The sequence below is a fragment of the Mus caroli genome, unplaced genomic scaffold (assembly GCF_978045245.1).
Source record: "Mus caroli unplaced genomic scaffold, Mus_caroli_1 scaffold_12, whole genome shotgun sequence".
Lineage (NCBI taxonomy): Eukaryota > Metazoa > Chordata > Mammalia > Rodentia > Muridae > Mus > Mus caroli.
The window spans coordinates 15,904,740-15,931,158 of record NW_028227267.1 but is presented as its reverse complement, the minus strand read 5'-3'; the positions used below and the strand labels follow the sequence as shown (position 1 = coordinate 15,931,158).

General features: G+C 41.8%; 1 protein-coding gene and 1 long non-coding RNA gene across 4 annotated transcripts in view; one reads left to right on the top strand and one right to left on the bottom strand.

Annotated features, from left to right (window-relative positions):
- The window catches only part of LOC115029250 (uncharacterized), a 42,353-nt gene extending 19,989 nt beyond the window's left edge, over nt 1-22,364 (top strand). Inside the window, exons 2-5 of one of the 3 annotated variants that reach the window (XR_003834825.2) lie at nt 4,413-5,003; nt 17,378-17,521; nt 20,468-20,594; nt 21,932-22,364. This is a non-coding gene — a long non-coding RNA (uncharacterized LOC115029250). Of the gene's footprint in view, nt 1-4,412; nt 5,004-17,377; nt 17,522-17,922; nt 19,482-20,467; nt 20,595-21,931 lie in introns of those variants that run through there. The other 2 variants (XR_003834823.2, XR_003834824.2) reach the window with 2 other exon arrangements.
- Nucleotides 1-26,419, bottom strand: part of Lrmda (leucine rich melanocyte differentiation associated) — a 1,040,878-nt gene that overhangs the window by 293,419 nt on the left and 721,040 nt on the right. The window lies entirely within an intron of this gene.

Sequence of the window (26,419 nt, the reverse complement as noted above, 5' to 3'; positions counted from 1 at the left end):
AAGAAGCCATTTGTTTCCAGTACCTTCTCTACTCACTGTAGACTCAAAGTATTGGGGCCAACACACTATGAATTGGAATTTCTAAAACTGTTTGCCAAAGCAAACTTTTTCTCTTTAAAAGTAACCTACCTCAGGTATTTTATGCTTATGGCAGAATGCTAATGCATCATAACACAGTCATCATATGCCCAGGGGCTTCTCTGCTTGTTTTTATTAGACTGTGACTTCCCAGTGCCATTGAAGATGGCAAGTATGTCAAAGACACAGACAACTCCGAAGAACCGTGCCATAGAAACTTCAGGACCTTTAGGAGGTCTCTCACTTTTCTCTTGGTGACTACTGAATGTCCTAGGTGTACATAGGAGAGGCATGCCACATCCCTGTTCCGCCACAGTTCTCCTACCTTCAGGAGTCATGGCAGACAGATGTGAGTCAAGCTCATGGAGATCATGTTGACTCCCCCTAAAGTGATGCAAAGTTAACGACGAAACGATCTTCTCAACTACTCCATGTACAACACCTCTAAGAAAGTGAATGTCTGGCCTGGGGTCACAAAGCCATGTGTGACAGAAATCAACTTTGTTCCTTGACTGGTTTTCTTGTGAATGTTCTCTCTTCCTGATGCCTCAGAAGAAGAAAAGACATTTGAGTGGGTCATGTTGTGAGTTCTAATCCAGCCATTTCCACCTATGGGGGGCTGGATATAAAGAGTTCAGACTCTTAAGGTCTAAATTCAATGAGTCCAACACATGCAGCAAATAATCTTTGACTTCATTGTCTTCCTGTAGCCCAAGAGTATCGTGTGTACTACTTTCCCATGTGCTGGCTCTTCGTTGTAGCTGAGAATGTACCGAGACCTCCTTGTGTGATGGAAACATGCCCCAGCTGGCCAGCCATGCTGTGGGTCCAATGTGGACTTCCGTTGTTTTGCCTTAGGACCACATTCTACAAACCACATTGGAAAATAAATAAATAAATAAATAAATATAACATCCACATGGCTCTCGCCCAAGTGCCTTAAAAACACCAGCTGTACCATGCCATCTCTTGTAATTTGACAGTCAGTAAGATCAGCCCCTGAAGAACAGAACATTCTTCAGGGGAGGGCTGCTGCTTTTGCAGACATTTCAGGAGGCGTAGAAGATGAAAGAGACTTCAAGCCGAAACGTCATGTGGGGAAAGGGTGGGAGGTGACAACGGAAGAAAGAATCTAATGCGTGTTACACGTCGATCATGCACCAAGCACTGAGCTTTGTAAGTTCCCAAGACTTCTTCAGAAATCTGATCCTCATGATGCTGAGAGATGCATGCAATAAGCAAAATTTTGCAGATGAGAAAGCTTGCTTAGAAACATTAAGAGACTTGCCCAGAAACAGAGAAGGAATGTGTTGTCTAGCTGGTGTTGTTGGTGTTTGTGTTTTTATTTTACATTGCTTTCCTCAGAGCAAAGGATTGAGCCCACAAGCTTCTATCACTGAGCTTCAGTCACAGACCTGTGACTGGAGTGTTTTCCCTCTTGGCCTATTGTGCCAGATTGCAGTAAACCAGACTAGGGAGATGGCTCAGTGGTTAAGAGCACCAGTTGCTGCTCAAGAGGAACAGTGTTTGATCCCATCACCCACTTGGTAACTCATAGATGTGTGTGACTCTAACTCTGGGGTGCCTCCACAGGCAACAAACATGCAAACGGTACACAGATACACATGCATGCAATGTACACACATATCTGTACACACACACACAGAGAGAGAGAGAGAGAGAGAGAGAGAGAGAGAGAAAGGCTATGTCAACCTATGCTCCTTTGTTATATATATCTGCAGACTTGTTTTCAGAATCAACTCATACTCCCAGGCTCCAGGGTAAGGATAGGCTCCTGTTAGAGGCCCTCCCCCCTGCCCATCACAGCTGGGATGGGAGCAAGTGCTGTCTTATGCCACAACTCCTATTCTCATCACAATGCCATGTCACTTCCTGACTTTTCTTTATAGGCATTCTCAAGAAAGGCTTGAGCCACGATAAACTTTCCAAGAGGCCCAGAGCCACATAGTTTAGAGAGACAGAGTCCCTAAATTTCTGACTTATAAAGAAATTTCATAGCATGATTGAAATTTAGAACTTCCTTACTCGCAAGTATTTCTGTAATGACATAATTGTTCCTAATCTTGCTACCATCTCCAAATATGAAAGGACACAATCATGCCTATCTCCCAGGCCTCCCTTTCAAGGACCAAAAGAGTTAGCAGGTGTCAACTTAACCTATAGCCACCCACTACTAAATGTGAGAGAAAAGGCCAATACATTTAAATAAGTTCTGGACACAATGTAATAGTATTTGTTACCAAGCCCGATGTCATTATGTGCAGAGAACTCAATTCTAATTTCTTTTCATAATGATCTCCTCACTGTCTGACTCCTTGAACTCAGCAATAAATTAGTCATCTGCTTACCATCATAAGTAAATATCAACTCAATTAAGAACTGCTAAATAAACATTTTGTCCATTCTAGGGATGGGGGGACCCTGGTTGTCTACTGATGTGGACTTGGCTGAGAGGTTGTGAAAAGCATTGAACCATCTACCTCTAAGCAGTATGCCCAATGCTGCTTAGAGATATCTTCCCTCTTCTCTATTCCAAGGCTCTCAGCAAAGGCTTAAGACTCACTTGTTTTCTCTGGACTGAAATACAGGAGAATTGCTGATTTGCCCCTCACTCAATTCCACAGAGCATACACACCTGTATGATGACAGGCTAAGGCTTTGCCCCATAAGACATGGAACACAAATAGCCCCGGGTCTAGTCATGCAGATGACTTTGTGCTGCAAAGGTCCCTAATTGTTATAGGTTGAACTGTATCCCCTTAGAAGGCAGGATAATACTAACCTTCAGTGCCTGAAAGTCTGAGCTCATTTGGAAATAATCACAGCAGATACAAGGGTTCAAGATAAAATTATACTAGAGATTGGGCTCCTTAATCCAATGTGATGGGTGTGCTCATGTATGTGTGTGTACATGTGTGTGTATGTGTATGTCTCTGTGTGTCCCATGTATGTCTGTGTGTGAATGTGTTTCTCTACAGGTGTGAGTGCACATATGCACATATATGTCATTAAATGTAGAAGCTGAGAGACAACCTTAGAGTGATTCCATAGGTGCTATCCACCTTGGTTTTGGAAACAACAGCCCTCAGTGGCCTGGAGTGGGTCTCCATGCTTAGTGTTGGCATTATTAGCACATAACACTATATTTAGATTTTTTTAATGTGCATTCTGGGGATTGAACTCAGGTCCTCATGATTACAATGGCAAATGTTGGTATTCTGTCTTTGCTCCATCCCCACAGTTACTTGGCAACAGCCAGGTATGCTTCTCCCCACAGTTACCTGGCAACAGCCAGGTAGGCCTGGCTCACTATAAAAGGGGATGCTTGCCCCCTCCTCTCTCTCTCTCTCTCTCTCTTACTCCTGCTTCTCTTCTTTGCCTCTTTCCTCCTTGTTCCCCCTCTTTACCCATTCCTATCTCCTCTCTCTCCACATGTTCATGGCTAGCCTCTACTTCTCTCTCTGCCTTTCTCTGCCTCTACTACCCTCTTAACTCCCCTCCCCATGCCCTAAATAAACTCTATTCTATACTATACCATCCTGTGGCTGGTCCCTCAGGGGAAAGGGATGCCTTGACATGGGACCGCTGAGACACCCCCTTCCCCCACATCTCACCTGTGACACCCCCAAATAACATACTTTTATTTCTTTCTCTTTTATAACAGCAAGCACTTTACTGACTGAACTTGCTCCCCAGCTCGCGACAATTGTCCTTGTAAGATGATGTGAAAGCACAAATCAAAGAGTACCATGGGAAGAGATATCCAAGGAAAAGACAGGCAGATAGTAAGAGATGCAGGGCGGGCATGTGGTAAGAGATGCAGACAATGGTGTAGTGCTTGAATTAGGCAATGCCTAGAAGCTAAGTAAGATTTATCTAAAACATGGCTCTCACCCTTCCTAATGCTATGACCCTTTCATATGGTTTCTCAGGTTGTAGTAACCATCCAATCATTACATTATTTTGATGCTTCTTTATAACTGTGATTTTGTTACTGTTATGAATCATAATGTAAATATTTTTGGAAATAGAATTTGCCACAGGTTGATCTAGCCACTGATCTAGATAGTCTGCGAAGTAGCAGAGCCCTGCTGACACCATTTTGACTTCTAGAAATATAAAAGAATTCATTCTCATATGGTGGTACTTCATTATAGTAGTTCTAGAAAGCCAATGGCATAAATTACTATAATAAATCTATCACTGATCAAGCATAGTCTTACATCACACTCTACATAAGAATTTTATAAACATTACTACATTGAACCATCCCAACTGTCTGCGATGTTAATTCTTTTGTTTTGTTTTTATAGATAAGGGAACATGTGTGTTAGGTCACGAAGCTTGTGAGTGGCAAGTGTCCTGGTCCCGGAAGAAAGTCTGTCTTTCCTTCCTTGTGATGCCACATGGAAAGCCAGAGTGCTGAGGTCATTCCCCAGGGCACTCCCTAACTGCATGACCAGAACCTTAGGGCTCACCAGCCCTCCTGCACTTCAGTGGACAATGAGAGAAACCTAGGATAGTCGATCTTCTACATGCATTTTGGCCATGTTGATGTCATCATCGCATTACCTATTCACGATCATTAGAAGACGCAATTTAAACCAAGATTTCTTCTGCTAAAAACATGTTAGAGCCAAGGTTGTGTAGGCTTCTTTTTCATGGGGAAATCTCAGATCATGCATGCAAGAATGCAACCTGGAATGAGCTGGCAGACAGAGATGACTAAAAGTCCCAAGCACAAGGTCAGGCCGGCCAGGAGTTTGAAACTGGAAAATAGGCTGACTGTATCTGAACTGCATCAGATAGCATATTCCTTTGGAATGATGGCATCTATTGGATTGGTTTGCAGATATTGGTTTTGCATCAACAAGGAATCCCACGAATGAAGAAATCACGAAGCTGTGAGTTTCACCCCATCCCTCCCTCACTCTGTACCTCCCTGCCTCCCTCCCTCTTTTGCTTTTCCTCTTCCTCCTCCCTCCTCCTCCTCTTCTCCCCCACCTCCTCCTTTAATACAGGGTCTCATTGGATAGCCCAGACTAGACTGGAACACGCTATATATCCAAAGGTGATCTTGAACACAGCAATCCTCATGTCTCAGCCTCTTGACCGCTATGAGTATAGGTTCACATCACCAAAACTGACCCCCTATATATCTCCATAGCAAGATATTTAAGAAGATTATTCTGCTTTCTCATAATATTCTTATTTTTCTATTTATAAATCACTAGTCTGAATAGGCTTCTAGGACTTTATAGACTACCAAAGGATTGAGGATCACCTCTGTTTTCACCTGCCACTTGATTAGATGTGCAACCTTGGGCAATTTTCTTGGTCTCTCTGAGCCTTGGTTTCCCTTTATTTATTATTAGCTTTGTTATTATCAGTAGTACCATTTGTTTATTTATTTTTTAATGGAGAGCATTCCATGGACATCCTTGATGCTGTTATGAGGAGTCAGTAACAAACTGAGTACTGCTTAGGATAATACTCACTAAATAAACCACCACCATCATCATCACCATCATCATCATCATTTTATTCTAAATTTTGGTTTCTGGTCATTTTAAACTGCATCAGTTGACTTGCAAACCATGTCTACTATTATTGAGCAGTGTCACACTTTTAAATATGCTGTTCTCCAGATGAGTAGCAAGGAAAGAATTCACTAGTTTCACCAGTGCTTTGAACTGTTAACAAAAAAAAAAAAAAAAAGTACCCCTGGATGTGATGGATGTGATACTGCAGAAAGTCCCGGCTGAGTTAGCCCCCTTCCCTGCTAGTTTTCCCTTTGCTCTGGAATTGGACATGATTTTCTTTCCCTCACTTAATTCCCCACTTGGAATTTGTATATAGACTCTGATAAGCAACCCCTTAAACTCAAACTAAGAGAGTGCAAGAGTTTTGTGGCTAGAACTGTAATGTAATGTAAATCACCTGATCTCCCAGTCAACTGTGCCTGTCAGGAGGGTATGTGTGATCCTAGCCACCACAGCCCCACACAGACCTTTGTTCTCCATTAGCGAGGTGCTAGTCCCACCAGCTAGGATGGTTTTATGACTTGGCATAAGGCTCTGCTGCTTCCCAGGCGCAGCAAGGGGAGTTAGTTCAGGGCCCTTGAAGACTTCTTTTGTTCTGCCAAGTTAGGGAGGAAAGAAGGGGTGAGGCTTGAAAGCCTGTTTGTTTACACTCAGTACCCAGCTCCCAGCCTTTTTCCTAAAAGGAAAGGCAGCCAGCAGGAGACTCACAATCCTCAGCACTTCCCTGGTTCTTGCTGCCTTCTCCCACTTGTGTATTAAGCAGCCAGGCAGCTGTTGAACACATATTATCAACAAAGCAATCTTCTAGCCCTTTGATTCAAGCTATTCCTATCCTGTGCCCTGAAATAAAATGACTTTCACAATTAAAACCCTGAAATCAATGTGGTGTCTATTGTCATGTGTGCGAGAGAAACACTTTAATTACAGCCATAGTTAGATAATACAGTCATTACACCTCCCTAATCTCAGATATACAACCAGCACCCTCTGAGCACTTTACCACCCTTTCTTTGATTTTTTTTCCTTTTTCTTTCTTTCTCTCTCTCTCTTTCACCCCCAACATGAATGGCTTTTTATCTAAGCACTTCAATTTGCATGCCTTTGCTCTGAGGCAGCTCCCCATGATATGTTAATTGCAGATTGCTTTAAGTACTAAAAGATTAACATAAAACCCTTTGCAAACAAGCTAATAGTTTATGATAATTTTTGCATGGCCTTTGTCTGTCTATCACTGGATTGCCTCTAGCTGTAATTTTATAAAGAAGCTGTAAAATATCATTTAAACAAGTTCATTTACACATAATTATTACCAGAATCACATTATTCAATTTAGATACTCCAGCCTATTAACAATCCATGAACTAAAATGTAATTAAACTATTTTCCTTTTATGAACCTATTCATTACAATGTGTGGGAGATGGATCTCTCAGTTTCACTGCAAAACTCAGCACTTTGTTGTTGGAATTGACAAGTCTGGCACTCATTATGTGCTTTTAATTATATTAAAAGTATTGGGAGACAGCTCAGATAAAGAATATATTTAGAAACGAAAGCTTGGAAATGCCAAGATGGTGTCATCCCTAAATATATATTTATTTTACTCCTGCTCTCTTCCCCATTTCTGAACAGTGAAAAATAAAATAAAATCAGGCTGGTTGTTTTAATTGAGATTTTCTGCTCTTAAAGTAATTTTTCTAATTTAAGCCAAGAATAAATACCTCATTTAATTAATGGTGTTTACTCATCTTTCCCACAGATTTTATCTACTTTTGTAGAACCGAGAGAGCTAGAATTAGACCCAAGGAAGTCTTTTCTCCTAGTATTTACAGACAGACCCACAGCCACTTCGGATGCGGGGTGATGCTTTTGAGCTTTGATTCAGCACCACTGAACAGCTTTGGTTCTGATGCCGACTTTCCTCTCTGTGGGGACAACTGACTCAATAGGCAATGATTGATGGGCTTGTAAGAGGCAGCTCCCCCTGACCCCCAGCTCTGCTGTGCTGCTGGATTTCAGGGAAACACAAGTGATTTAGTTAGAGCAGACTGAGTCTCTGGACTGGCTAGGCACCTCAGTCAATGTCAAAGACAACAGGTCACTCAGGTTAGGTGCTGACAGCAGCTATCAAAGAAAAGGATCCAAGTATCCTGAATCTAGCCCAAGTAATTCCTAGCTCCCACACTTACCAAAGGGACTCGTTCATTTCTTTCTCCAAAGCTTTGCTTTCTAGGATCCTATCTCTAAGAAGGTCTTAGAAGGTTCAATATCTCCCTCTGAGCACAGTCTTGACTGTATGTGGCTATTTAGGATTTAATCATAACCAACAATTCCTATTAAACATCTGCCCTGCTCTCCAGTGTCCACACCAGCCATATGGCAAGAATGTTGACTGTCTGGGCAACCTGCAGATCTCTGGGCAGCCTGAACACTCTTCCTCATATATACCAAACAATGAACTTCCCCTTCTATACCTCAACACTATCTCCTGGCCTAATCCTGCCTTATACTTGGCAAATAGTCAACCCATCACTGTAAGCAACAATATCTTCTACTTCTCCAGAGACATTACTGGTTGTACAATGGAAGCCTGGAAGATGTGCCCTGTGGTTCTCTAGCTTGAAGCCAATGTAGAGGTTATTTCCAAAGACATCCAGCTGGGACCAGAGAGATAGTTTAGAGGTTAAGAGCACTGGGTGCTCTTCCAGAGGACCTGGGTTCAATTCCCAGTACCCACATGGCAGCTACAATATGTAATCTCAGTTCCAGGGGATCCAATACCCTCACACAGATATGCATGCAAGCAAAATGCCAATGAATATAAAATGAAAATAAATTATTTTTTAAAAAGACATTCAGCTGATTGCAAGGATAACTTTACAGCACAGCCAATAGTTACTTAATAACAAACAAACAAACAAACCACTTTTATGCCTACAGAGTAATGGTGTAAGGGCATTAGTTGGAAACTTTGTGGGATCAACAACACTCCTTGCTGTCCATTCTTCCTTCTAAAGCAGGAGTATCTATCACCTAAGGAAACACAATATTCTGTAGGTAGTTAGGCCCACAGTTATGGGTCTGTAGCCATTATCTTATAGGCTCTAAAAGCAAGAAAAGCTTTAAGAATCTCTCACACACATATACACACACAAACATTAGACTGACTGTTAAAATCAACAGAAAGGCTGTCCAGCCAGTTCTCTCGTGCACCTTACTGATACATGTATAGATATCACTCATCAGGCAGATCCCAAGTCCAAAGAGGCAACAAAAACCAAGGTCAGAGCAGAACAACCCACTTTCCCTCCCTTTTGTCATTTGCACTCCAGAGAATCAGATGGAAAGCAACCAACTCTGGCTTATCTGAACTACTCCAGGTGGAGGAATGGGGAACCCATGCCATTCGTCACATGATTTAGATAACAGAGGCAATTTGACAAGCTCTCACTAATGCTTTTCTTCATATGTATTTCTCTTATCTTGGGCCTCATAACCTTTTTTCATTCACTCCTGTATGCTGATACCTGGCGTGCAGAGACAACTTATTTGGAGTTTTCAACATTTGGTTGGTGAGTAGGGAACTTTCTGCTTGAGGCTTTACTCCCCGAGGTGGCATCTCCTCAGGGTCAGTTTTACTAAATCTGACTCATTGCAATGAAGTGCAACTTCTAATTCTCGGTTTATGTTAAGAAAAGTCATCTAGGGCTGCTAAAAGAGAAAGGCCCATGCACACTCAGAGCCTGATGTCAACCCCCAGAACCCACAATGAAAGGAGAGAACTGATTCCTGAATGATCCTTTGATTTTCTCATGTATACTGTGCTATGCCAGCAATTAAGTACACACACACACAAATAGAAACTTAAAAATAACACTAAGGATGTTTGGGAAAATCATAAGTAATCATTATTTTTATTTGTCCAAAAATCACATATGATATATATATATAAGTGTGTGTGTGTGTGTGTGTGTGTGTGTGTACATATACATGTAGAGTTTAAGTAAAGATAAGTAACTTGAGCTTGACAATTCTCTGCTAAGAGCCATAGACTATCTGATAAGAAAAAACAACCCAGTTCCAGAAATAAGAAAGTCCATTTTGAACTGTTAGTCAGAGGAGTCCAAAGGCTCTTCAAACCTTATAGGATGTTGCTGTTGTCCTTAGTTACTACCCAGAGATTGAAAGTAAGTCTCTGTGGCTGAGGACACATGCATTTTGAACACAGAACTCACAGAATCCAAGACAGACCTGACCCTGAAAGGCCCCTCCCTGAGGAAGAACTTGCAAAGCCCCAGAAAGTATTGTGCAACCTGGTAAGACAGAAAAACAACCAATAGGTCTCAGCTGTGAAGCCCATAAACCACAACAAGGACCAACATGACAAGGCATCCCTGAAGCTACAACAATGGTACACATATTTTTGCAGTAACCAACAGCTATCTGATTGGACTTACTCTCTATGAATAGTGAGGCCATAGATATTAGAGGAGAGTCTATTCCTACTTCTACTTTACTAAACCAGCACAGTTTCTAATTTTACTCTGTGTGCCCTTGTGCCTACAGATTACTGTGGTTTCCAACTAACTGCCCTTTGCAAAGGATAGACTGTTACAGAAAACCACTCCAGGGCAAGCGGCAGAGAATGACTGACCATGGGATCCCAGTCCCAATAAATACATCTACAACACAACCCCTGCACCTATGGCTCGGGGACATCTTGAAAGAAAGAGCTGAAAGACTGCAGAAGCCAGGGGACCAGATATTCCCCTGTGAGGCTTAATCTCCTAGGAATGACAGAAAAGCTTTACCCATACTACCTCAACAATATGGATGCCCAAATAAAATCTGAACAAAAACACCGCCAATAGACATGCTAATGTGGGAGGGAGACATCTTATGGAGATGTAACCCTAGACAAAGAGTTACAAGGGGATGCTGAAAGCAGAAGTAGTGCAGACCTAAGGGAGGGGCCTGTGCAATGTTCATCCAGTACCAGGTGACAAGTCCTGAAATCATACACATACAAGCAACACTGAACAGACTCAGCAGGTTATAGTTATGTGCGTGTATGTGTGTGCACATGTGTGTGTGTGTGAGCATGTGTGTGTGTATGTGAGTGTGTGTGCATGTGTGTATATATAAGTGTAACAGTGGCAAAAAGAGGCCAGAAATGAGCGAAGGCAAGTGGTAGTAGAGTGTATTTGTGTGTGAGCATGTGTGTGTGTATGTGAGTGTGTGTGCATGTGTGTATATATAAGTGTAACAGTGGCAAAAAGAGGCCAGAAATGAGCGAAGGCAAGTGGTAGTAGAGTGTATTTGGGGTGTGCATGAGATGAGTTGGAGGAAGGAAAGTGGGGAAATGATATATCATACTTTAATAATTTTTTGAATAAAAATAAATGAATGCATGAACAAAAATAATGCATCTGAACTTGAATGTAGCCAGGCAAAGGCAAGGAAGGGCAGAGTAGCCTCCAATGATATTTCTTAAGATAGATCTTCCCAGGAGTTCCTGAATTCTTCCAGAAGTGATATCTAGGTTTGCCTCTGTTGATCACAGCCTCATTACAGGCCAAGTGTGGTGAAGCTATGCGGTGAACTGCAGACCTTATTTGTCCAGCAAAACAAATCCCAGAAGTTATAATTATATTGCTTGGTAGAATGATGACTCCTTTTTATAAGTTATCTGGCAATTCTATTATGACATTTTTAAAAATTGCTAACATTTATTAGTCATAAAAATAATAGGATCACTGTGACATTTTTGCACAAACATGTATGTGTACGTAAGAAGTACTTTGATAGTATTAATTTCCTTCTCACTCCCCTGTTTATCCCCCTAGTCTTCCCAAATGCATTCTTTTCTTTCATGTCTTTAAAAAAGTCTATGTTTCAACAAATGTGCAAAACCAGGAACATTCTCTTCACCTGTAAATATATGCCCAATTCCTATAATGCTCTTAGAATCAACTTTAAACTATTTCCAGTTGTGTCATTAGTGACTTTTGTATACAGTACTAATTTCACAATAATGATATTTGTGCTCACATAGTATTTGAGTGAGACTCAAATTAAATATTTTTTAATTACACTTAATCATGTCCTCAGGCAGGATCCAACAAGTTTTATAATGCTGGGGAGTCTACTAATGTTCCATCTTGCTTTCAACTCTGAGTGATGTGCACTTAAGGAGTACCAGGGGATACACACAGGGATGGAATGATTGACATGTAGGTGATCCTAGTAAAGTCTTCAATGTCTGTTGGCAAAAACCTGAAGTTAGGTTGCAGATAAAGGGTAAAGAAACTTCCTGAGAAAATGGAAAACAGATGTCTGGAGTAATATACGAGTAAGTGAATAGAGAAAAGGCTGAGGAAAGAGGCAACACTGCAGTAGGAAAGAAAACACCACAGACTGAGCAGCTTAAACAACACAATCTTCCCAACAGCCTGGAAGAGAGATCAGGATCTGGGCACTGGCATGGTCAGATTCGGGAAGGACTGCCTGCTGAGTTCCAGCCTTTCCACTCATAATTGTATCCTCAGGGGTAGAAAGAGCAGGAAAGTTACCTGACAACCTATACCCAAGGGCACCCATTCCAATCAGAAGGCTTCTTCCCTTGAGGTTCGAATGTGATCTATTCTATAGAGTTGTGTGTTTGAACACTTCATCCCAGAGAGTGATGCTGCTTTGGGGAAGCTACAGAATCTTCGTGATGTGAGGTCTGGCTGGAGGGGGCAATTAAGTGACTCTCTAATGTGGACATGGAAGTTTAGAATCAGATCCCAATTCTCTCTGGACTACAGAGATATGAGAAGTCCCAGCAACATGCTCCCATTGCCGTGAACTCCACTATCCTTCCTTGTGATAAGAGACCTACCCCCCCCTCAAATAACGGGCCAAAAGGACATCTGCATCCCATGCGTTGCTTTTTGTTAGGTATTTGTTCAGGGCACAAAAAAACGTTACTACTACAACCCTCAGTACCTCATCACTGCTCAAAGGCCCCAAACCCTCAGACTGGCTCACTGACAAGATTTCAATGTGCGACACAAACATCCCATGACTATAGTACACTGCAGTGGGAAAGGTCTCAGGGGACTCCACTCTGATGTTTGTCCCTCAGGGTGAAGACAGTTCCTCGTGTTTTAAAGAAATAGTTGCACTTTTGAGATAATCTGTATATGTCTTACGTAATGCAAATAAAGAAGCTCTAATCCTTCTGCTTACTTGGTTAATGGGTTTCTTAGTGATCAAGCCCTCAGTACCCCAGGACAATTACAAAAGGCATTAACCCTCACACTTCCAGTGAGCACTGGCATGTAGCATTTTGTAACCGGTGTTCACCAAGGCCCAGATATGTCTGTACTCTGGCCTAGAGTGGACTGCACTTCCTTCACATGATGCTGGAAGCTGACCATTAGACTCAGTCTGATATATTTCCCTGAAGAGAGTAGAAGTCTCTCTACCATATTGAGAAGAATTCTCCCAGAGCAGAGTGGACTTCCCTGGCTTTGGCGCTATGCTCATAGCTTCTCTCACTTACAATTCTCAGGATTCAGGGACAGTAAAACTGGACTCACCATCGATTGATGGAACATCTGTATGCCCACTTCCAGGCACTGGGGTTTCAATCCACCAAATTACCAAAGTAGAGAATTCAAGAGCATTCTTCACTTTTCAAGTTTCCCAAATACCTTCCCTACTAAAAAAGAAAAGAGAAAGAAAGAAAGAAAGAAAGAAAGAAAGAAAGAAAGAAAGAAAGAAAGAAAGAAAGAAAGAAAGAAAGAAAACCAGCATAATGCCTCTTGGACGTCTGTAAGTTGGAGGCAGCTAACTACATTGGCCTCCATGCCTGGGGCAGAGTTTCAACCTCAAACAACTTTATTTAAACAATTTCTTACTTAACATGTTTTGCTCAGTGCTTCAAATCCAATCACTCTCTGCATTACAGGGCAGAACTGCTACAGGACAGAAAAGGACAACACAACCTGTTTTTATTTTAATATCTTCCGGGTCCCTCGGCACTGCCATCATTTGGGCTGTCAGCCCTTCACCGCCCGAGGTGGCTTCCCGCTCTCTGCAGACTGTCAGCCTCTCCACTAATGGCACTGTTCGGGCGAGGGGGAAATGCAATTTTCCACTCCATTACAAGCACTGTGTAAAAGGACCTCTTTTCCTCACTGCACACAGATAAGGACCTAATGAAATTCCATTCACTAAGTATTCCAATAGCCAACTCCACTCCAAATACAGGCATTCTAAGCGCCTGCCAGGTCCTCCACTCCAGAAGCAATTGTCACCGAATGTGCCCGGATTGGATGGCGTCAAGATGAAAAACTGTGGCTTAGACATACAGAAGGGAGGTCACAAAGACGGCAGCAGATCCATGTTTGAGGAACTTCCTTCTATCGGTCAAGCCTGCACAGCATTTCTGCGGCCTCTAGTAGAAGCTTGAAACTCTGACATTGGGAAGGGGCTACTTGAGAGTACCAAGCATCCATCTTGGATTCTAGCATATATAGTCTATAGAAACAATTGCCAAAACACGAGGTGGGAGGAAACACTCAGTAGGCTTCTTGTTTTGTTTGAAACAGGACATCTTTGTAGCCCAGGCTTTCCCCCAAACATGCTATCTGTCTGAGGATGACCTTGAACTATTGATCATCCTTTCTATATCTCCCAGAAGCTGGAATTACTGGAGTGAGCATCACCTACCTACCTAGTTCACTGCTGGAGGACTTGGAAGTAGAACCAAAGGCCTTATACATATCAGACAAAGACTGCCAACTGAGGTGTACCCCAGCCTCACAGCATGCCGATTAATATGAGAAGGGAAAACAGACTAAGCTCTCGTGAGTGTAAAACTCATGCAACACTGTAGGTGGAAACTGTGAAAACGGGTGAAATGACTGGTCCATATTTCAGTCTCTTCCTTTCCTAGCAGTTTCCCTCTCCCAGTGTGTGGGAAAGCAATAGAGAATTAGTATAGCATTCTTCCTTTCTCCCTTCTTACTTAGAGTCTCTGTTCTTTTGGCACTCTGGGAGTTCCCTTGGTGGTATGCCCTCCTTGTCACTAATGTCATCTACCTAGTAACTCACAACCTACCTTTCATACCAAAGCTCACCGCTCTCATCCCCAGGCCCTTGTGGCTTCTGTAATGACCAAGTAACCCAAGTCACGTGAGAAGTCTTGGCTCTGCTCTACACTGACAGCAAAGCAAGGCATTGGCCCTGCAGACACAGACATGTCAGAGAACTCGCTGTCAATGCTGAATTTGAAAATGTAGCTGCTGAATTTATCAATTCATGGGCTGCAATTCGCTGGACATAAAGCCTGCCCATGAAATCTCTTCAATTTTCTTTCAAAGATGCTTCTATAGGTGACTCATGCCATGAAATATCCTTAAACCATGTTTATATACATAAATACACATACACAATATAGACAAATGCACACATCAACAAATATCATTTATTAATTACATCATAATTGGTTTAAATTTGTTCCTTTTATCATAATTCTCATTTTTAGTTGCCCTTTCACAGGCCAAAATTTTGAGGGTATATGGTGTGACTCTAGTTGTAATATTTTAAGAAACATACTATTGATGCCTGCTACTTTATCTCAACTCCATTAAAAATATACATAACAATTTGTTCATCTACTAACTGCTAGGTCTTTGGGTTATTTTTAGTTTTTTATATGAAAAAAAAAGTAAGGATACTAAAACCTCATATCCAGTTATTCCTAGACATGTCTCTTACTGCATCAGCAAAACTATAGGGCCATGAGTTAATTTAGAGCAACAACTGTGCAAACTTTCTGTAAGACTCCATCTTCTGATAAACCCACCTTCTAAAAAGACAGTTCTGTATATTTAAAACATTTTATTGTGTTTTCTTTGCATTACCCTCATCATTAGTAATGTTCAGTCTATTTCTTTATGAAGTAATTAGACATAAAGATTCCCCTCTATATACAATGTCTATCTCTTAAGTTTCTCTCTAAATTGTCTATGGTTTGTCAATTGGCTTATAGGAGTTCTTCTTATACTCTTAATAGTTATTCATTATCCAATATGCATTCTATCTCCTCCAAGTTTTCTAAGGGGCCTTTTAAGAAACAAATGTCTTCATTTCAATTGAACAGTTTTAACCATCTCTTTTTTATGGTTAACACATGTTGTGTCATTACAAGGAACTTTGTACATACAATTTGTATCTCTCCTTCATACAATTTATATCTAATGTGTGTCATCCTCTGTGTTTTATTCAAGCCCTACATTCCTAAGAATACATAGAGCTCTCTACTGTGCTATTTCCAGTTTCCAAAGAACTGGACAGTCAGTGAGATGTGTATAGCACACTTTACTCAATGGGTTCCTTCCCCCTTATGCTCATTTAACACAGCCAGAAACTTTAGACAAACTCACAACAACAACCTTTCAATTTTCCTCTCCTCAGAACAAAGTAGTGAATTAGAACCACGACATGGATAACTTCTGAGGTAGAAGATTAATGACAACCACTGTGTCCTTTTCAGAAGTCAAGAGAGGTGGCTTTGGATTACCCATGGCTGTGACAGATGCAGACATTGTTCTTTAGGAGAAAGAATCTATGACTTACCCCAAATCTTGACAAATAGATTTCATCTTCTGTGCCAACACCTGCCACTTGCTAAAGGCTATCTTGAGAGCCCTGGTGAAGGGTTTCTGATGCTGTTTGAGTTCTAAAGGAGAGCTGGGATCAATTAGCAATGTCTGCCTGGGGGGCTTCAGAATGGAGGTACAAAGGCCTTGTATTTGTCATCCTAGAAAGAACAAGGTTTACCTTCTTCCATTTCCTCCACACGAACTTTGTCATCATGGCACAGCACCAGAAGAGCCAGGCCTACAGCTGTTCAATGCACTGGCTAAAACAAAGTCATTTTCTCCGAAAACACCCTGCCTCATGACAAGCAGATAGGCAAAGCAGAAACTTCTGGGGTATGGATGGAGAAAGGAGAGACACAGCTCAGGTCTACCTCATTGTACAAACAGGTATCATAATTTTTCACCTGACATATCCACCAAGTCAGTTTACCTGTGAGATGATTTTGCAGATGTAGTATTCTGTGAAAAAGCAGATGCAAAGAAGCTGACTTTCTTTTTAAGCTCCAGCCCTTTAATGCAGGTAGAATTGACAGAGAGTTCTGCTGTTCCCAGCCCTGCACTTGCTCACCAACAAGAGGAGAAAATGAACACTCCAAACCACTGGGTACAGCTCCTGACACAACTCAACTGACCCACCAGTCACTGGGTTTCCTTTGCCTCTTGCTTCTATGCTTTTATTCGATGACATTTCACTTGGGATGGGACATGAGATGAGGCATGATTCTACCCATAGCAACCCCACCTGAATTCCTCAAGAATTCAGTATCAGTGACAGGCAAAACAGCAACTGAGCCATTTCGATGTGACATCCTAGGCGGTACACAGTGGCCCTTGGCTGGCAAATATTAGCTGGAGTTAATCGCTTACAAGGCTCCATTTACATTTGGTCTTAGTGACATCTTAGAGTAGAAGCACAGATGTTTAGTGCTAGGAAGGCTGTGTAGGAGCCTTGTGCAGGTGCCCTGTAACCAAGCCCTTCTCTTTTCTAAGGAGGTACCTCTGTGGCGTTTTACCAATGAACTCTGCTTTCCTAATTCCTAACAGTAGCCCATGTGTTTCATTTTTCTGAATTTCATAGTCCAGGCTGAAATTTGCTGAAGAATTGTGCTGTGGAGCATTTATAGAAAAAAACTCATGAGAGACATACCAATCCTCTCTACCTCCTTGGGACCATGATGGAACATATACAATTCAAGCAGCTGGAATTCAGGCCCTGATCCAGGTAAGTGTTAGTGCCCCTAACTTTGCATGACCTCGAAAGGCAATTCCCTGTAGTATGGTTTTAATTTTTAAAAATTGTCCCACTTAGGGCACCTTTATGTTTTAAAAGCATTACCATTAGCAGGTTACTTCAAATTGTTCCTGTCAGCTAGAGCTGGGGGTAGCTCTGATGATGTTCCCCCAATGAATAATAATTTGTTTCAAATTTTAAAGGACAAAACTCATTCTTGGCAACCTCCTGGAGGGAGAAGAACTATTTCCAGTGCTCTTTAATACATCTTGAAATAATTTATGAAACTTTGCGAATATATTATTTCAGGAATGTGCGTTTGCAGTCAAACAAAGAATAAGTATTCATTGCTAAGGGAGGCCTTTGAAAGGACATTATCTTTCCTTTCACAGGTGACGGCTCAAAGAAACAGCTTCTCAGAGGCACTTTCCTGTTAAAAACCTCTACTTAGGAAATGAAAGCTAATTTGATTAGAAAAGATGTTTAATTAACCACCCAGTCTATAACTTTGCCATTGAGTAGAAATCTCGACGTCATGTGTTTGAATTTGAGAAGATTACAACTAATGGAGATAATTAGTTCTCCTTCTAAATGATACAAGTTCTTATTTTATTATATGGATACAACCAAGGTCTTGGGCAAAATCCAAAGGCAGTATCTCCCATTCACATTCAATATGGGTATGGGGTGGGGCTCACTGGTGCTATGTACAATCTTGATGACCATTGACTGAGAGATATGTCCATAGTAATGGTTGGTAGTAGAGATGTACAATAGGTCTGCAAATGATCCAGCCACAAAATTGAGCTCCTTGTTGGCTATACCTAAAGATCTCCAGTGAATGAAGACTTCCTGAATGTTTTCACATTGTCTGTGTTAAGTTGAGAGTGTGCTTGGGGCTTGAGATGAAAAGCAGAATACAGCTCAGAAAATTGTGACCCATCTTGATGCATCATGAAGGGGAGTAGAGGCTCTCAGAACCATGGAATAAAGAAGTTGGAGACTCAGTAATGGTACCCTGACTGGTTTGAATTCATAGACATTGTTTCCTGTGTTGGTTAGGATTTTACTTCTGCGAACAGACACCATGACCAAGGCAACTCTTATAAGGACAACATTTAATTGGGACTGGCTTGCAGACTTAGAGGTTCAGTCCATTATTATCAAGGCAGGAACATGACAACATCCAGACAGGTGTAATGTAGGAGGAGCTAACAGTTCTACATCTTTGTTCTGAAGACAAACAGGTGAAGATGGCTTCCAGTGACCTAGGATGAAGGTCTTAAAGCCCATGCCCACAATGACACATTTCCTCCAACAAGGCCACACATCCTAATAGTGCCACTCCCTGGGCTGAGCATATTCAAATCATCACAGCTCCCCAGCCCAAAACTCACAACTCCACTAAGATCAATTACAAGGTCTAAACCACTTCCACATACGATTCTCAATCTTATACTGTGAGCATACTCCTTAGAACAAGATCCCTAAGTCTAGCTTCAGGATTCCTAAAATATTATAACCAGGTTATTCTCAACGCTAATTTAAGTTTCTACAAATGGCTGACAAATTATATGCATTCACCTGCAGTACTAATGAAAACATGAACCTTTGCTGGGCTTTGGTTGACATTATCATTAGCCCAGTGTGAACACCCTTCTGTCTCATTCTTGTTACAAGGTCTACTTAGCAATATCCATATTTTATTTGGGGTATGAATTATTATTTAGTAAATGTACATTGACAGGTACATTTTCTCCAAAATTAAAAAGGAGGTCTATGTATAAGGGCAATGACATAAAAAGGAGTATTGGGTATGAAAAATAGAGCTATCAATTTGATGCTTTCTAATTTTCTGTAGTAAATTTTCTTCCCCAATTCCCTCTGTATTTAATAGCTGGTCTTTTTAATATTATTCTACACTGGGTTTTTGTGTGTGATTATAATGTCTTGTGCCAAAAAAAAAAAAAAAGGAAAGAAAGAAATGCAAAAAGAAAAAGAAAAAGAAAAAGAAAAAGAAAAAGAAAAAGAAAAAGAGGAAGGGAAGGGAAGGGAAGGGAAGGGAAGGGAAGGGAAGGGAAGGGAAGGAAAGGAAAGGAAAGGAAAGGAAAGGAAAGGAAAGGAAAGGAAAGGAAAGGAAAGGAAAGGAAAGGAAAGGAAAGGAAAAAGGAAAGGAAAGGAAAAAACCTTGGTTGGGAAGAAACTAAACTGATATTAGTTGCATATTTCCATTCTGGCCTAGTTTATTTGAAATAATCATCTTTATCTATTGGTTAATGGTTATGGGCCATCTTTCCTTTTGCTAACCTTTGAAGTCTGTGACAATAAGAACTTTCTGTTTCTGCTACAAGACCATAAAACTAGCAAGCATTTCCTTCCTCAACATCAGCTCCCATTTCGGGGTTCATGACTGAGAAGGGATAGCATCACTGTCTTGAGGATTGACCCCGAATACATGCATGGGAAGCTCTAGTGGTGATCTATTAGGCTGGGAAGATGAGCAGAGAACAGCAAAACTATTTATAGGGCCGGGAAGATATTTAGCTTAACAAAGAGACCTGGGTAAGTAGGTGACTCAGAGAACCAATCCACACCAACAGCAAACTGACTGAATTGCTGTATGCAGTAAATACTGCATTGCCACATCAGATGGATGGATCTTGAAGTTTTCCTCTGGTGATGTTAAAATGACGCTCCCAACAAATGTCAGTTCTGTCCATGGTCTGTCCAGCCAAGCCTAAAATCCTATCCTGTACAAGTCATTCTGATGACAGTTTTGTTTCTGCTCAACAAACTATTAAGGCAGAGATTAAAAAAAAAATACAGTTATTGATGAGAGCAGTTTGGGCAACTGAATTCTCCCTAGCAATAGATTGACTGATTTTATACGGTTAACCCTTGTCAAATACATATGTGTTTTGAGATTTGTGTGTTTAGTCTAAGGTGGGGGAATGCACCTGCAGGGATGGCTGGAAGCCTCTTCACCCCAGAACCCCATCAGGAAAATCTGTAGACAAAAGGTAAAACTGGTCAGATGCTGAAGACCATGGGGATTTGGAAACAAGTAAGTTTCACTGACTACTTTAGGGCTGGGAATGCTTCACAGAGAAGGTAACCCTGACCTAGATTTAGTGAATTGTCTGTGATGTCAGGGGTCATTTCAGAGTAGGAGGAAGGGCATTTCAGTAGAGGCTTAGCAAAAGCACAGGAGATGTGACATAAATCCATGGGGAGGGAGGCTAGGAATGGAAAGGAAAAATCAAGGCACATACACCTAGAGCCAGAGGGCATTGCTATAGCAAGGTCGTCTATCAAAGGGTGGAAAAGCATAATGCAGAATGGAGAAAGGTGGTGGGCAGGAGGCTGTAGAACATGAACGCCACTACAGGAGGAACCTTCAGACTGCTTTCCAGCAGGTTCTTGGAAAGGAAACCTTAGCTGTGAAGCACATAACACACAGATTTCAAGAGAGCTCTTATTTTGTTTCTTTTTTTTTTCTTTTGCCTTTTTTAAAAAATATTTTTATTAGGTATTTTCCTCATTTGCATTTCCAATGCTATCCCAAAAGTTCCCCCTACTCCCCTACCCACCCACTCCCACCTTTTGGCCCTGGCATTCCCCTATACTGGGGCATAAAAAGTTTGCATGACCAATGGACCTCTCTTTCCAGTGATGGCTGACTAGGCCATCTTTTGATACATATGCAGCTAGAGACAAGAGCTCCGGGGTACTGGTTATTTCATATTGTTGTCCCACCTATAGGGTTGCGGTTTCCTTTAGCTCCTCGGGTACTTTCTCTAGTTCCTCCATTGGGGTCCCCGTGATCCATCCAATAGCTGACTGTGAGCATCCACCTCTGTGTTTGCCAGGCCCCGGCATAGTCTCACAAGAGACAGCTATATCAGGGTCCTTTCAGCAAAATCTTGCTAGTGTATGCAATGGTGTCAGCGTTTGGAGGCTAATTATGGGATGGATCCCTGGATATGGCGGTCTCTAGATGGTCCATCCTTTTATCTCAGTTCCAAACTTTGTCTCTGTAACTCCTTCCATGGGTGTTTTGTTCCCAATTCTAAGAAGGGGCAAAGTGTCCACACTTTGGTCTTCGTTCTTCTTGAGTTTCATGTGTTTCGTAAATTGTATCTTATATCTTGGGTATTCTAAGTATCTGGGCTAATATCCACTTAACATAGCTCTTACTCCTCATGCCCTAACAAAGGTCCCTACGACAGGGCTCCTCATGGTGGCAGAAAAGAAGAACAGTTTGAGGGCCATAGTCCTGTGGCTCTTCTCATTGTTCAGGGACAGCACGGGAAGAATAGGAATAGACACCAGAAGGACTTCAAAGTAACATGGTGAACCTCTGGGGCCCTGATCATTTTCTGTCCTGCATTCTTCTTACAGATCCTGACCCACTCCTGGCACCTACACCTCTCATCTTGCGAACAAGTTATTGTTTCTCCTGCCTTTCCTTTTATCTCTAAACACACTGTTTCATCTCATTGGAGTTAATCAGAAATGAAGCTGGCTGAAGTTTACTGAGCACTTACTATGTATATTGCTTGTCAAAAGTGGGAGGGGCTTAGGCTCAGCCTCCAGGAACATTGTCAGTCATGGAGGAAAGGAGTATGAAGAGCCCCGAGCAAGCAAACTGCTGAATTATGGATCTGTGATTTCCCCTACTTTGTATTCAATTCATACTTTTAATTCACATACAGTGATCGCATAGCTGTGTTGCTGAGAGGTCTGCCTCTTCCCCCACCTCCACCCCCTGTGTGTTGTAGTAGCGGGGCTTGAAACCATGGTATAATTAACATAATTAAAGTATTAATAAAGATTGAAGGGGTTGGACACTGTGTGAAATGCTTAATTTTGTGTATCTTTAGCTGATTGAGTGTTTAGGTTTGCATTTCAGCTGCCACCCAAATTATGTGTAATTAAGCCAAGGCTCAGCTCTGCCTGTCTCATCTTACCCTGTGCATGCGGATGGCAGACGGATTTGATTCTGGAGAGAAGGTGGTGGATCTGCCCACTCATTTGTAGCTGTATGTGTTCGCACTTTTTATGAATCTCTAGCCTCTTCCCCGTGCTTTCATCCATCAAATTATCTTTTTAGTATGGAAGGAAGAATAGAAAGCTACAGTGAGAAAAAGTCAAAGGCTTACAGTCCATCCCGTGGCTATGATCCCCTGCCCAAGCGTTCTGCCGCCTCTCCATGTATAGGGTAGGTGACTATTAGGGCTTGGGTCTAAAATACCCGCTAAAGGCTTATGGGCCTGAACACTTGTTTCTCATCTGGTGATGTTGTTTTGAGAGGTTATATAACCTTTGGGGTTGTGGCCCAACTAGCAGAAGTGATCCTTCGGCTTTGTAGGTAATATGTGTTTTGATTTACAGTCCAGATATGAACAAGCTTGGCTCATACCAATAGCTGTGGTTTCCCCCAGCATGACTGGCCTGTAAAATCCTCCATGCTTCTGTCAGATATTTGGTCAGTGTCGTTAGCAAAGGAATTGACATAGTTTCAAAGTGATATACACGTTGATGCTCAGAAATTACATCAGGTAGCCTGTCAACATTGGAAGTAGCCACAAACACAAGGGGATGAGTCCCACATTTGGAAAGTATCCATTCTTTGAGACCAAAATAGTGAAGTTCAAAGAGCTACTAAGATAAAGTTGAAGAAAAAAATCAGCTCAATGTCATGACATTGAAAGAGTTATCACTCTGGTGATACTTAAACCTGACCACAAACAACAAAAAGTGCAGTGCTTTCACAAATCAAAAGGCTCTCCTGAGTACAACACACCCATTGACAGGTCATATCCGGCATGCTCATTCTTGTGTTAGACCTGAAGAAGTAACATATAGATCAATATATGCATTCATCCTTGCCATTATCGAGCACACAGAGCCCTTAGGAGAGGGGTAAGGCAGCACTACAGGGCCAAAGACAAAGCCCAGAGACAAATACATATAGTAGCCCTTGGAATGTGGCAGTGATTGTGGCAGATTATACTTCACTAGGAAGACCAGCCTGACTTAATATGGCTCTAGCTGTGAGGTCAAGGCCATGGCTAAGGAAGTGTTCAGTGGCCCAAAGCATGGTAGTTTTTAGTAGAGAGACTCCGTTGGGCTTACTGGAAAAAAGGAGAGTATGAGGTGAATTCTGAATTGAACCCCAATGTGGAAGGCCTCAGATGCCAGGATGAAGTCTCTACAGTGAAGGTGCTCTGGGGGAAATGGGAAATAGCCAGACATAGTAATGTATACCTGCAATCCCGGTGCTTGGAAATCTGAAGCAGGAGAATAACCTTGAGTCTCACACTAGCCTGGGCTAGATCCTGTCTCAGCAATTAAAAGGGGCTGAGGGAGTGGGTGGTGATGCTGATGCTGGAGTACAAAAATGAACGAGGAAGTGGCCTCCTGCTCAGCTTTCTACATAGTTCTAGCAAATTACCATGGGCTTAGTGGCTTTAAAGAACAAAAAAAATTATGATCTCATAGCTGTAGGCCAAAAGTACAAGGGGCTCAGCTGGTTGCTCTGCCTTAGGTCTCAAGAAGGCTAAAATCAAGGTGTTGGCTGGGCAATGGTCCCACTTGGAGACTCTTGGGAAAGGTCTGCTCAAGTTCATCCAGGTTGTTGGCAGAATCAGTTCCATTGAGCTCCAGGACTGAGATCTGTGTCCTTACCCTCCCAGGAGACTCTCACTTCATCTTTCTTAACTTCCCAGTTCTTACACAATGTCATCCCCCATTTCCAGTTTGGGTTTCTTTAGAATGAAAACAGGCTTTAAAAGGCTATGAATATAAACTGTGCACAGATCCCTTTAGATCTGAAGTTACCTATTTTTTTTTTTTGGTTACCTTGCATGTCTGTCTACACTCATAAATTGCCCACACAACCTCCTCATCTCCCTCTTCTCTCTCTCTTTCTTCTTTGCTGAGTAACCATTTCTTTATTAAATCTTCCCAAAGCACTTAACTTTGTGATCACAAAACTGACAATTTATGTTTACTGGCTTGGGCGTTTGGATCATGGCTGCAAACACTGGACAAGAGAAACAAGCATAAAATCATGAGGAGATTAATTGTATCCCATTGTTAAATTTGGCTTATAGAGGTCTCCATACTGGACTCTTATTAATGCTGCAACCTAACTTCCTATGTACAGTAAATGTAACCCTAACCTAAGAGTATACTCTCAGAAATACAGCTAAGTCTCAGCCAGTCACAGCAGCTACATCTCAACCATTGGCAGCAACTAAACATTTATACTGGCTTCAAATAAGACAGCTACAAAACTCTATCCAATTGGGTTGGCCCTGCAGTGTTTTCTGACCACAGGATCAGGAGGGATATTTCAATCTGTCCTGGTTTTGTGAGCAGTTTAACTTGTGAATCATTCTTTGCCCATCTATCCAATTACTACATTTAATTTGTCATACTTCTCTTATAGTATTGGAGAGAGCAGCAAGTACATGGGCAGATTAGAGGGAAGATACCTTACTAGGAGAAGAGATAGCAGGTCCTTTATCTTATGATGGGATGGAGACTGTGGACAAAGTAAGGGAACTCAGTTGTACTGGTTAAAGAAAGTTTCCATCCTACTTTGCACACAAGGTCATATGGACAAGCAACACACCCTTCTGGCATTGTTTTCTAAATGACTACCCCTACCCACAGCCACAACCCACAACTAAAGACTTCTGTAAAAACAAACACTTAAACCAATAAAAGGGTGCCATGCCAGTTAACAAGACCCAGTGGAAGGGAGAATGACAGGTAGCACCCCTACCCCTTTCCTGGGCTGCAAAGATATAAGATACTCAGGTTAGCTGAGTCTGGTGGCAGCGGCCCTCAATCTTAAAAACAGAGTACCTTAAAGGCTAGTTGGAGCTTGAGAAAGTTAAAATCGACCAGATAGAGGAATCTACTGTGGTCACTTGTAATTATTCTCTTCCCCCTGGTAGAGTGTATCTAATACAGCACTCGTTCACAGCGAGTGTTTTGATCAATTATGTACAATAGTAGGTTAGCACCTTCCTGGGGTTCCTTGACTGATTCATTACCCCTGTTGTGGCACAGAACAGAATTTCAAAGCACCAATTAGTAAGTCCGACAGGCTCGAGTTTGAATCTCAGCTCTGCCTGACCACCTTGCTGCGAGCAAATTACTTCACCAACATGAGCTGTGGCTTTCTCCCTATAAGTGGGGATGATGGAACTTCTGTTTACAAAGCTGCTGGAGCAGCAAAACAAGATATATGTAAAGTACCCTGTGTGGAACCTATGGCGCATGGCACACTCCTGACAAAAGGCTGCAGGCTCTTCATAGAAACAGGTAGGTTTTGATTTGAGAGGAATGAAGTTTGGTGAAGTGGAATACTGTCGAAGCCTCATTAAAAATCTGGAACAATAAAGGGTTATCATGCAGATTTTTGGCATGAAAAAAGAATGGCCAAGGATACTCTACCCATTTGATAATGTCAACATTGACCAGTTCTAGCGGAGCAGCATCAGGGATCCAAACAGCTGTTACACAGATAGGATAAGAATCCACAAGCATAAGAACTCCCTGGAACACCTTAGCCTATATTCTAAAGTCAGTTCACCTGTGTTATGCAGAATTTCTATAGTCAGGCTGCCATAGATGGTTGACACTCAGAGATGAGGATAAGGAGGTGGAAGAACAGAGAAACCTTTTGCTGGGCTCTGTTCCTAGATATAAAATACCATCAGTACAGTCAAGAAATAGACCCAGGAGGCTAGGAGGATGTTTCAGGGTGGAAACTGCTTGTTGTGCAAACAAGTCTGAGTTTAGATCCCTAATATACACACAAAACAGTAGGTATGGTGGTGCACAAATATATTCTCTACAACTGGGTGGCAG